We start from the raw sequence: 11,382 nt of genomic DNA, 5'->3' as shown, positions 1-11,382 counted from the left end.
TTGCGCAAACTGTGATTCAGTAGGACCCTGAAACTATGGGCACATTACCATGAAGGAATGGTATTCATTACAAAACAAAGGCAGTATTACATATAAAATTATTAGAGGTTAAAGCAGTGCTTTTTATGTTTACAGGAGGTGCTATATTATTTTCAGAAAGAACTGTATTATGTTCCTAACAGCTATTAAAATATATGAAGTATATGCTTTAACATGAAGACTTCTGGTAATGTAGTATCAAATTGCAGGAATAATGGGGGGAGGTTCCCCCATACTGTGCTTTTTTTGAGAAAAAAGCTGTAATTTGATATCTCCAAAGTGTTTTAAAATAATTATATAATTTTGATTTTTCCATTCATTAGAATTATTAATTTATATTTTATTACAGCTTCCAATATCATGTTATATTTCAGTTTTAACAATAGTTGATTCTAGTATTAATCTTGTTTAGAAACCAGCTGTATTTCATACTCATGGCTAATTCTTTGTTAATTAGCCTTCATTTATTTTAATAATGGGATGTGTAAATACTTATAGACTTTATATCTTTTTTTTTTCCCTTCCTCTTACGTATTTTAGTTACTTCCAATGGTATAACATAACCAAAACACCTTTGTTAATGTAACACATTGAGCAGTGTCATCATAACATAGGGGAGAGCACCAAATAGTTTTCTGTAAATGAATATAAACTCTGGCACCCTAAATGTGTTGATTACAAAGGAAAAGAATCACCTTTCATGTTGAGAAAGAAGGAATAGAGTATAGCCCAAAGAACTGTGCCCTGGTTATTTGAACGTAACCCCTAACCCAGCAAATGCTTGATACTCTGAATTCTACCTGTGTAGTCAGTAGGCATATATGCAATGCATAAAGTTAAGCATGTACCCAAGTCCTTGCTGTATCAGCGTCAAATATTCAGGTTTTAAATTTGCTATATTATACTTGAATTTGCTGAAGATGGATAAATAGGGGCCTTGTATTAAGAGCTGCTAAGCACCTCCTTTTAGCCCAAAGCCATTTAAGAGAGTGTCAGGCTACAAATGCACATTGTACAACAAAGAACTGCCAGGATGGGAAGCATTTGGTTGCATCATTTATGTAATATGAGAGCTTTTTTAGGCTATTTGGCCACATATTAGAAAGTGGGCTTAGATAGCTTTGCTATCATTTCTCTTTTTTACAGATAGAAACTGGAAACTGCTGTGTGGATGTATTTGTGTGTGTGTGTGTGTGTGTGTACACCTACACAATAAAAGTGTATGTGTAAGAATTATGTACCATTTCTGTATCATTTAATTGCTTGTATATTTTTATTTGACAGTTTGTTTATAGCTCCCAAGGAGGCACAGCAGTGCATTTTTATGTTAATTAAGATCCTCTGGCTTACCGTACAAATAAATGAAATTTTAAGCAAACTCTATACATTGATAGTTTTCTTTTAAATGTAAGAATTTTTAAATTTKGTACTAGTCGTGTTAACATTTAAGTGTAATATTTTCCTCCATGTCCTTTTTGAAGAGTTAGTTACTTTATATACAGTTGACACCTGAATTCAATGAAGTTTGCTTTTAAATTAGCTTCTAGGGAGGTTGTTATATTCTTTGTTATGTTGTGGGGTGTTTTTTTTTTCTGTTCAAGGTAAAAGACGTGCAAGGACATGGCCTGGAGGAAATGTTAGCTTCTGTCAGCCTCATATTGCATTTACAAAGAATATCTTCACTACACAACGCAATACAGTGTAGTGATCCACGAGCAAGGTCAGGTACTTAGTAACATTGGTGTGGCTTTTGGTGAAGTAAGGTAGAGAGAGGTTGAGTTGTCACAAAACTGGTTGAAACATCTCTGTATTGTTCTATGCGGAGCATGTCTACGCTGCGCAGAGAAACATGGGCTTACTATTTCTCTTTTACCATTTTACCATAGTGAGAGAGTATTAAATTGGATATGTTACTGAAAGAGCAAATACATACATTGAACTTCCTTCAGAGTGCTAATGGGCCATGCTCCAATTCTGGCTCTGTTATGGTGACATGGCTGAAAACAAAACTTGGTCTCAAAGGAAGCTAAAGTTTTACCTTTTACCCTTGCCCTGTACTATTTCTCCATTATCTAATGCAGTACTTTGAGGATTTGGTCACTGAGCGTTATTTCCGTGCCCTTCCTTCCTTCTCTAGTTTCAGTTTGTCTTTTTAACAGTCTTGTGTGGTCAGCGCAGCAATGGCTTTGGCTTTCCTGTCACGCCTCTGCGAGACCGAAGTTTGGGAGCTGTCTGTTCAACCAAACCAGTTGTCTGCCTGGTGATGAAATTGTTTTCTCACTTGCTCAACTGTATGGTATGTTGGACTCAGTCACACTCTCTTTGAAGTCAGGAATAAAACTCCCATTGATATTCATGAGAAAAGGTAAAGCCAGTTGTAAAACAATAGTACTCTGTACAGTGTTTCTTCATCTCTGGCCAGGAAGGTGTGTAATTGTGTGGTGTTTGGTTACATGCTCCATAATCAAACTGGTCAGCAATGTTCCGATCCAAGATTTTTTCACTAGGAAACACACCTTCAATCAGAACTTAAATTGATTTTTCCAAATACAGCATAGGCCAAAATAATATGGGCAGAACAACAAACAGCATTCATCCGTCGCTGGTGATTCAGAGCAAGGGACCAGAGCCTTGACGTCGCGCAGGTCCTCACTGCCATACTGCTGGATTCYTTACCTCAGTCTAAATCTCTTTTGTTGGAGCTGCCCTATTTTGAACAAATAAACTTTCAATGAAGCAAGGCCATGGAGCTCAGTTTTCCAGAGCTGAGGAACCTGGGTACTGGAACAGTCTCTTTCTCCCCAACCCCCCTGCTATGCACACATCGATGACCATGACTGGCTCGAGGAGGCATCCTCATTGGGTTCACGTGAAGCACTGAGTACAAATGGAGCTCGTGTCATGTTCATCCCCGTAAGTATGATCCTAGCAGAGAGAATTTCTCTGTGTGTTCTGTGACATTTGGAATTGGGAATAAAGCACCACTAACCAAAAAATATGTGAGACTTTTAACGTGAATACATTTTGACACTTTATCAACTTTAGCATCAACTAATGACCATTTARTTTCAAATCACTTCTTTCCCACTGCTTCAAGAAGGGAACCTCTCCTAAATAACAGCTACCTAAAACCATGAAGGAGCCCACTTTCAGAGAATGTGTCGCTCCTTTCCATCAGGTATAGTCAAATATTATGCTAGTAAATAGCTGCTAGGTATCCACCCAAAGATGGGACGGCGCAGGAGAGGCAGAGGTACATGAGTTGCCCCTGCAGATGTTGGAAACATTCCAAGATTGTGCTCCCGAGGCAAATGTATTTTGATAGTGGGATCCATACTGACTGCAGCATCCCAAAGAACCATAGTTACTGTGAGATAAAGAATTGCTGTTTCTGCTTCAAAAGAAATAGCAGTGTTTGGACATTTTGCTTGCATTCTGGATCACAATAAAAAACAAGGTGTCAACACTTCCTTTGAAATGAAAATTGAGACAACAAAATGAGAATCCACATTTAAGATTAACAAAAACATTTTGTTAATATTTTCTTTTGAGGTAAAATATTTTGTTTTGACATTCTGATTTCCATAAATATACTATAATTGGTAAGTTGTTTTGTACAAACTATACTTCAGTATATTTCAAAAATGCGTAACTATCTCAGAACTAAAATATTTTGGCCTTACTGAAATAATGACACTGAAATGACTTGGGCCCTATTTATTTATTTATTTTTAAGTTTCATCAATTGACCTGTTCCTGCAGAAATGTATCTTTCCATAAAAAAGACACTGACACTGTGTTGATAAACCCTTTGGACTCAAACTTATTGCATGCYGTGGCGATTTGACTGTGCGAAGCCGGTGCCTTCTCAGGGTGCGCACTGTAAAGACGGATCTGCTTCCTGCTCTGCTCCGCTCCTCTGAGGGGCAGGTTGTTTTGCATGCTGGCTTCCTCACGCTGTAGGCTCCAGGTGAAAAARCAAGTCTGTTTTTAATCTGAATGATCTTTTTGTTTGTACAATAGTCTAAAAGAACTTTCTTTCCTGGGGATATACTGGAAGGAAGGTTTGGAAAAGTTAGCCGTGGTAAATACCACACTGGCACTGACTTGCCATAGGCTCTCAGAGTAATATGAGAAAATATGTGGAGACCTGATGTGAGTTAATTTAGGGCTTAGTAGCTAACTTAGGGAAACCCTAGAATGTTATCAAATCTAATAGTCTTTTTTTTTTTTTAAGTACTCTTTCAAAGAAAACCCAGCACTCTCACGGATACAATTTCTATGCTTTCAGCCTTCTCTAGRTTTAAGGTACTACACTTCAGCTATCCTGATCTTTCGACACTCAAGTTTTTCAGAGCTCCTGAAAGCCCATTACACATTTTTAATCACTTTCTCAAAGATGAGGGTCACGATTTGTCTTGAAGTGGCTTTGTATGGTAATGTATTTTTAAAAAAACAAACATCTCTGACATTAAAATGTTTTGTGTCTTTGAACCATTCATTTTATTGTACCATGCTTAAGCCTCTGAAGCTATAAACCCTCCCCCAAAACACAAAACCCCAAAATTTCTAACCTCCTTTTGTAAATCCTTTGATGTATATTCATATCAAATGTTGTATAAAAAGTGGGAACTTTATTTTCTGAAGATCAAAGTGATTCTTGAAATATAGGATTGTTCTCATTTTTGCTACTGATCACTATTCTTATTCTGCTCTGTTTAGCTTGCTTGGTATCAAATGGGATGGCTACAGATTCTTTCAAAGCATGCTAATCAATTTTAGTTCAAACTGAGTTGAAATATCATACAAATTGCTGTCATATGCCAATGAGTGAAATTACTTTAAGTCAGGTTAGGTCAAAGATCTCTAGGTACCTAATCTGAGCTTCATTACTGAAAGCAAAAGTAACTGCTAGGCATCGCACCTTACATCATTTTAATCAGCTAATTGATTGAGCTGTGGTCAAACCGGGTGAGATCTACAGTATTTCTGTGGAAACTTTTAAGAGCCTCATAGTCCAAAAGCGCAAAAATCAGGTTTTGTTCTTGGTTACAGAACTAAAGGCCTTCCAGCGCTGTGGGATGAACTTGCCCTCCAAGACCCCGCTGCCACTGGAAGGATGTAGTAGGACAAATCTCTATCATCTTACTTGATCTTACACCTGAGAAGCACAGATCAAGCGTTGATTTGATATGAGTTATGTTCATATGCATCGCTACTGAAGCAAGATACAGAAGTAACATCTAAATTACACAGCATAATCACAAACTTCTACATTTGCACATTCCTGAAATACCAGCAGAAATTAGAACAATCTAGAAAAAAGTGACAGCAAATGCATCAGGCAGAACTGGACTAATATAGGCTATTGCACCTGGTCCTGCTTTCCTGGAAAATCCTCCAAAAATATGTTTAAAATTTTAATTAAAAATGCTTTGCAGAATTATGAAAGAAATCTAAATTATAAATCTAAAGTAAGCTTTATGTAAGTTTAGTGCAAGAAGCTAGGGGAATCCTTGCTCTGAAATGAATATTCACACATGTAAAAGTCAACAGTATGCGATGTATGGTATGAAAAGAATGAGAGTTCCTTGGCCTACTGTAATTAAAAACCTCTGGTGGAAAAAAAACAAAATCTGGATTGGAAAACAAATTCTCATTGTTCTGTTGTTATATGTTCGAAAATACCACAGCTTCTTTCTTAATATGCTGTTTTCATTGTTGATTCTCAATAAGTACTCCAAAAGCAGCACTGGAAACTTAGTACGATCACATTTTGTGTGTCTTTATCACGAGGTGTGTCACACACCTTACAAAGAAGAGTAATTATCATTTCTCTTTCATTTATGAAGAGATTCAGGTATGATTGCCTAACTCATTTGCCTGAGATCACACAACAAATCAATGGTGAAACTACCTACAAGCTTTTTGTATTCTAGGATTGTATTTAAATGTTTGTCTTTTGAAAACAGAAGGAAAATATGGATTGCTATGAATTGAAATATTTCTCAGTTAGTTGAGGGAACATTGGGTTTGAAACATGAAAACCTCTCCTAACTTGAGCTTTATCCCAAAATATATTTGAAATAATCTTTGTTACCACACAAACATACAAGTCATTCATGTGCTTTCTTTGCTTTATTTCCAGAGAAATAATTGTGGTTTTTATCTTGTTTCTGCTCCAGAGGAGATGGTTCTAGTTTTCTCAGAAACAGGTAGATGCTATTTGTATATCTTCTAAACATCTTTTAAACATTTTCCCTGAAACACACACACACACACAAAAAAATAAAGTTTTCATTTAATCCACATGGTTGAATTTGCATGACCTCTTGATGTCACAGCTCAAACTGGGTTGCTTTTTTTGGCAAAAGATTATTTAAATAAGAATGTCTTTCCCATTGAAAACAATAAGCTTTTGCAAATATGTTATTTGAAAAAGTGGTCTTTTTTTCCTGTAGTGGGGGGAGGAAATAGAACACTGAAAAATGGAAAGCATTTTCTCTTACCTCTCCCTCCTCCTGTGGTAGGAGGGAAGGAGGAGAAAAGACAGGGAATGTGGCTTCGTTATTTTCTGTAAATTAGGGAGTACCATTTTTAAAGGCAAAGGTTGTTCTCTTTTTGAAATACTTTTTCAGGGCAAAGGGACAGTTACACTAGTAGATTTATGTACACATTCTGTATCAATGTACCGTATAAAAATTATTCTTTCATTATTGATCTTAGACACTTTCCTAGGCAACCTAAGTTGAAAAACTCACTTAGGCCAAAATAAATCTATATGCATGGATCTTGGGTTCTTCCCAGTGTAATGATATTGGATTATGCCAAAAGGCTTTCCTAAGCTTTCAGCTGTAATCCTGTAAGTGCTTAATGGTTGTCCACATGGGCAAATTATTGCACAGATCTAGTTATTCCACTCTAACTCTACGTATGCTCTGGAGCAAGGCAGTTTCCTGTTTTCAAATAAAAATAATTTGGATTTATTTCTTTCAATTCCTGTGCATAAGATTGATTTACAAAAGGAATAGGTTGCTGTTCTATTCAGAGGTCAGCCTTGCTCTGGGTAGCTTTTTCATATACAAATACTATTATGTTCCATAACAGCTTGCAGCATAATGTCCCCTACTGATTTTAAAACATGTGAAATATAAACAATCAATTCAGTATTTAGCACAGGCTCAAAGGCTTAAAAGAACAAAAAGAAGGATGTTATAAACAAAGAAAAAAAATAGACAACTTCCAGTGTGTCTGTGTATGCAAGGATTTGAAGGCACATTGAACTGTAAAACCAAAACTTCTCCATAAATTAGATTCAGGTTTTTCCAGATCTTAATTAGCACAGTTTTCCACAATCTGCTAATATCCTCAGAAAATACAGTCATCTGTCTTTTTTTATGATTCTGAAGAGGACCCAATCTCATAAAATGTTTGCATTTTGTCATTTTAATTAAAACTTTCTTCCAGTGCTAAGATACTTGTAACCAGCGCATAATATTTTGTCTGTCTTCCAAAAACTTTGGCTTTGTCTGGCTAACAATAAGCAAGCAGGGATGATCCCACAAAGGGCAGTGATCCAATTAAGCTTACTGAATGGATTTATGGGTTAAAATGGCAGACGTAACACCATTGTTCAGTTTTCCTTATGCACCACTTCCAGACCTGTGTAAAATATAAAATGCTGTCATTCTTACCTGGTAAAAATAGATTTAGATTTAGGATAGATTTGCCATCTATTCTGACCAAAAGGAAGGAATTAGACAAGCTGCTAAACAATGAAAAGTCAATGTTAGTATATGGTTTATTTGTGGTGAATTCTATCACATTTTGAAATAAAGCTCTTCCTTCAATGCCATTCCCAGCAGTAATTTATTTAATATACTACAAATGTGATAAGCGCTACACTTCAAAAGATATAAGTCCACTTTTCTCAAACTAGGAAATAAAAAGATTGGAATGAAATCAGAGATGGTCTTCCCCTAACAGTTAAATCCTGCAGAAATTATGATATTAACCTCTATCTTGCTTCTAGAGACAAGATCTGAGAGTGGTGGCCCCTAATGGCATTACCTATCCTCAGAGCAGCATCTATGTTACAGARCAGTGCCAATTAGATTTATAACTTGCAAATAACAAAGGTACAGAGAGCACCAGGGCCCCAAGCATACCTACCACATAATACAGCTTTAGACTCGAACCTCACTTGCTGCTTTCTGAGTGCAAAGAAATGGCTCTAAAGTACTTAATTAAAAGGTTATATGAGTGTGTTTTGTTCTATTACAAACTGTTGAATTAGTTTTATATTTCGGTACAGAATGTAGTACAGGAATTTAGAAAAAAACATATTCCTTTCTCTTCTGCAACTAGCTTTTTTACTGAAGAAATGCTATGTTGTCCCAGTTTTCAATATTAATTCTAGGTATCTTGGGAACAATTGTAATTTTTTTCTGTTTTAACAGAACAGGCTAGCAGCACAGCTTTTCAAATTGACGATAATTATGGTCTTTATTGTGTTCTTGGTGATACCTGCAAATGGAATGGGATGTTGTTTAGGAAGATTGAATTTGCTCTCACAGGGGTTTTTAAGTGGGTTGTGTAACTGTACTAGACTTTAAAATGTATGTTTATGCCTCTCTAGGCTTGTTTTGGCTGTTGGGATTCTTTAACAGCAGTCATGCTGGGAAATGCAGTTCCTCAGGAAGAGCTGAAAATTGAGGGCATGTGACCACCTTTGAGAATTATTATAAAGAACAAGCTGTGCTGTGCATGCGAGCTGAGGTGGTATCTTGGGGGAAAKGTAGCCTGCTGGGGTACAGAAGTTATTTAAGAGAAGCTGTGCCCTGTGTTCTCCACAGTTCTGTTTTGCTGAAGGTTACAAAGGTAAGCTAGTTTTTTGTTACTTTAACTGGACTTTTATACCTCTTTCAAAACAATAAAGTGGAACCTGAGGAAAAGAACATAAGGCAACCTGTAATCTGAATTGTATTTTCCTTTTCTATTGCCAGTGCATCTGCTTACAGGCCTCGGCACTTCTGTTTTCAGCCCTATAACTGCTGTTTGCTTTGAAACCTTCCCCTGTCCTCTGGCAAGTCTTTTCTCAGTGTGGCTCCTTTCTTGAAGAGATTTTTTCACTTCTTCACCGTGAAGAGTACCCACTGATGTTTGGGGGGAGGATATTGTTAATACTGTAGAGGGTAGATTGTTGTCCAAGTATAAAAGCAAACTAATTCAGTTTCAGTTGGTAGAGATTTCTAATCCTGGAAAGGTAAGCATACTAGAGAGGGCATGAGATGGGGAAAGTCATGGTAGCAGAGCTGCAAGGGCAAGGGAGCTACTAATAAAAACTGTTAAGTGTCCTTGGCTAACTTCAGAGGGAACAACTCAATATTCATTTCTCTTGAGAATATATGCCTTAACTCTGCTGTTACTCGTTCTTTCAGCACATTTCTATGATGAGCAAAGTTGTCAGAAGAAAATGTTAGCTAAATTCATTAAGTTTTTATTAATTCCACCTCATGCGCTGATTTTTTTTTTTTTTTTTTTGCCCCTGTGGGTTGGAGCAAGTCATATCATCTTTGTCTCTCTGGTCCTTTGTGTGCTTAATAGGGTTAGTGATGCTGGCTCGCGGCAAGGGAATACATAACACAAGAAAATGTACAAGATGGTAAAAGTGCCAAGTCCTAAGTATTGTTATTGGGATTTTTCATGTTCAGTGGGGAATACCATTTTGCTTTTAAAAAGCTGAGAATTGATCCATGGCACAAAACAGACAATGCCTCTGTAAAGCATTTGGAAGTAGCAGCACAGACTTTCTAAACTTTCAATACTCAGTCAGAGAGGGCATCAAAACATTAAATCTGAGGTACCTGTGTCTGCTCTAAAGTATTTTTGAAGTGTATGAAAGAGACGCTTTCCCTACACTCCCTGTAATAACACAGCACAAGCTTCAGTCACCCTGAGCTCAGTTTCTACCTCCCTTAGTTTTTGTTTAACCTGATCTGCAACAATTTACTTTAATCCCATAGGTGGGATCCTGTAACAAATTGTCTCAACAGTCTTAAGTGTCACTCTTGCTCTTTTATTAGGAGATGAGAGCAAGCCATGGTGCATATTTGGCCCTGCCAGGTACCTTGAACAGCAGGGCCCATCTCATGTGGTTGGTTTGGTAAACTGCTGCTTCTCTTTTCCCTCCTCCTTTTGACCAGATATAGGGAGAGGGGACCACAGAGGTTCATTCACTCTCCTCTCCCGCGAGCATTTCTGTGCCCTATCGCAGCCTTTACAAAGGTTTCTTAGAAGGTTTGTTCATGTTAAGGAAGGTTTACACAGAATAGTATGGAACAAGGGATTTGTACTGCTCCTCTGTAAATAAGAAACCTTAGATATTCCTGTGAGTATTGTATAGTCCTCCTAAGGTCAGAGACCCTAAGGATCTTGATCTAGAAGGTCTAGACCATAAAGGTCTTGATTCTAGAAGCCATATGAAAGTTGGGGTTTCTGTATGATGAAAATGCCGACACAGACCATTAATTCCACAGCCGGGATCATTTTCCATGTGATAAAATCACCACGAGGAACCAGAGAAGACAGCCTGCAGAAAGGACGTGCTTGCCACGGGTGCCAAGGTTGTCTTTTAGCCATTTTCGGTGGTCTCCAAAGCTGATCATTCCGCTACAACATTAGCAGCAGTTGCAAGCAACAGAGCTGTATCAGAGGTTTTCAGTAAGTTGTCGAGCTGGCACTTGGGAGAGCAGCAAAGTCAGTAGAGCCACAGGCGCTATTACCTTTCTAGGGACCCCTCCGAGGCGGTACGATGGATCCGGGACTCGCAGGGGAGGCCGAGAGCCGCAGGGATGGGGCCGCTCCGCCGTGCGTGGGGCAGGAGGGCCGCGGGCGCGCACGCGGTTGCCTCCGACGGCGCCTGGGCCACCGTCCAGGTCTGTGTCAGGATTTCAGCTAATAGTGAATTACAGCAGATGCGCCAGCTCACATATGCCTAGAATAACAGTTGGCATCGGTATTTGGCTACCTTATTTACAACCTCTTTGGGTTTTATTTTTTTTGTTTTGAGTGTTTCCATTTCCTTCCAGGAACAACCACCACCAGCCCCTCAGTTCTGCTGAAGCATCCGTGGCGGGCTGAAACCAGTCGCGTTGGGGGGTCTCCCTCGCCCCGACCCCCCTCGACCCTGCCGGGCTCCCCCCCTTGCTCATTCGCGGTCTCTTCCAGAAGGGAGCGACCGCCTGGACCTCACCCCCATCCTCTCGGCTTGGCGAGCAGAAGGGAGCGTGTGAAGGGGCGTCTCGCTTGGTGCCCCCCTCCCTCCCCCCGCCTCGCCTCAGA

The sequence above is a fragment of the Apteryx rowi genome, unplaced genomic scaffold (assembly GCF_003343035.1).
Source record: "Apteryx rowi isolate R43461 unplaced genomic scaffold, aptRow1 scaffold_4, whole genome shotgun sequence".
Taxonomy (NCBI): domain Eukaryota; kingdom Metazoa; phylum Chordata; class Aves; order Apterygiformes; family Apterygidae; genus Apteryx; species Apteryx rowi.
Note: the sequence above shows the minus strand (reverse complement) of the source record.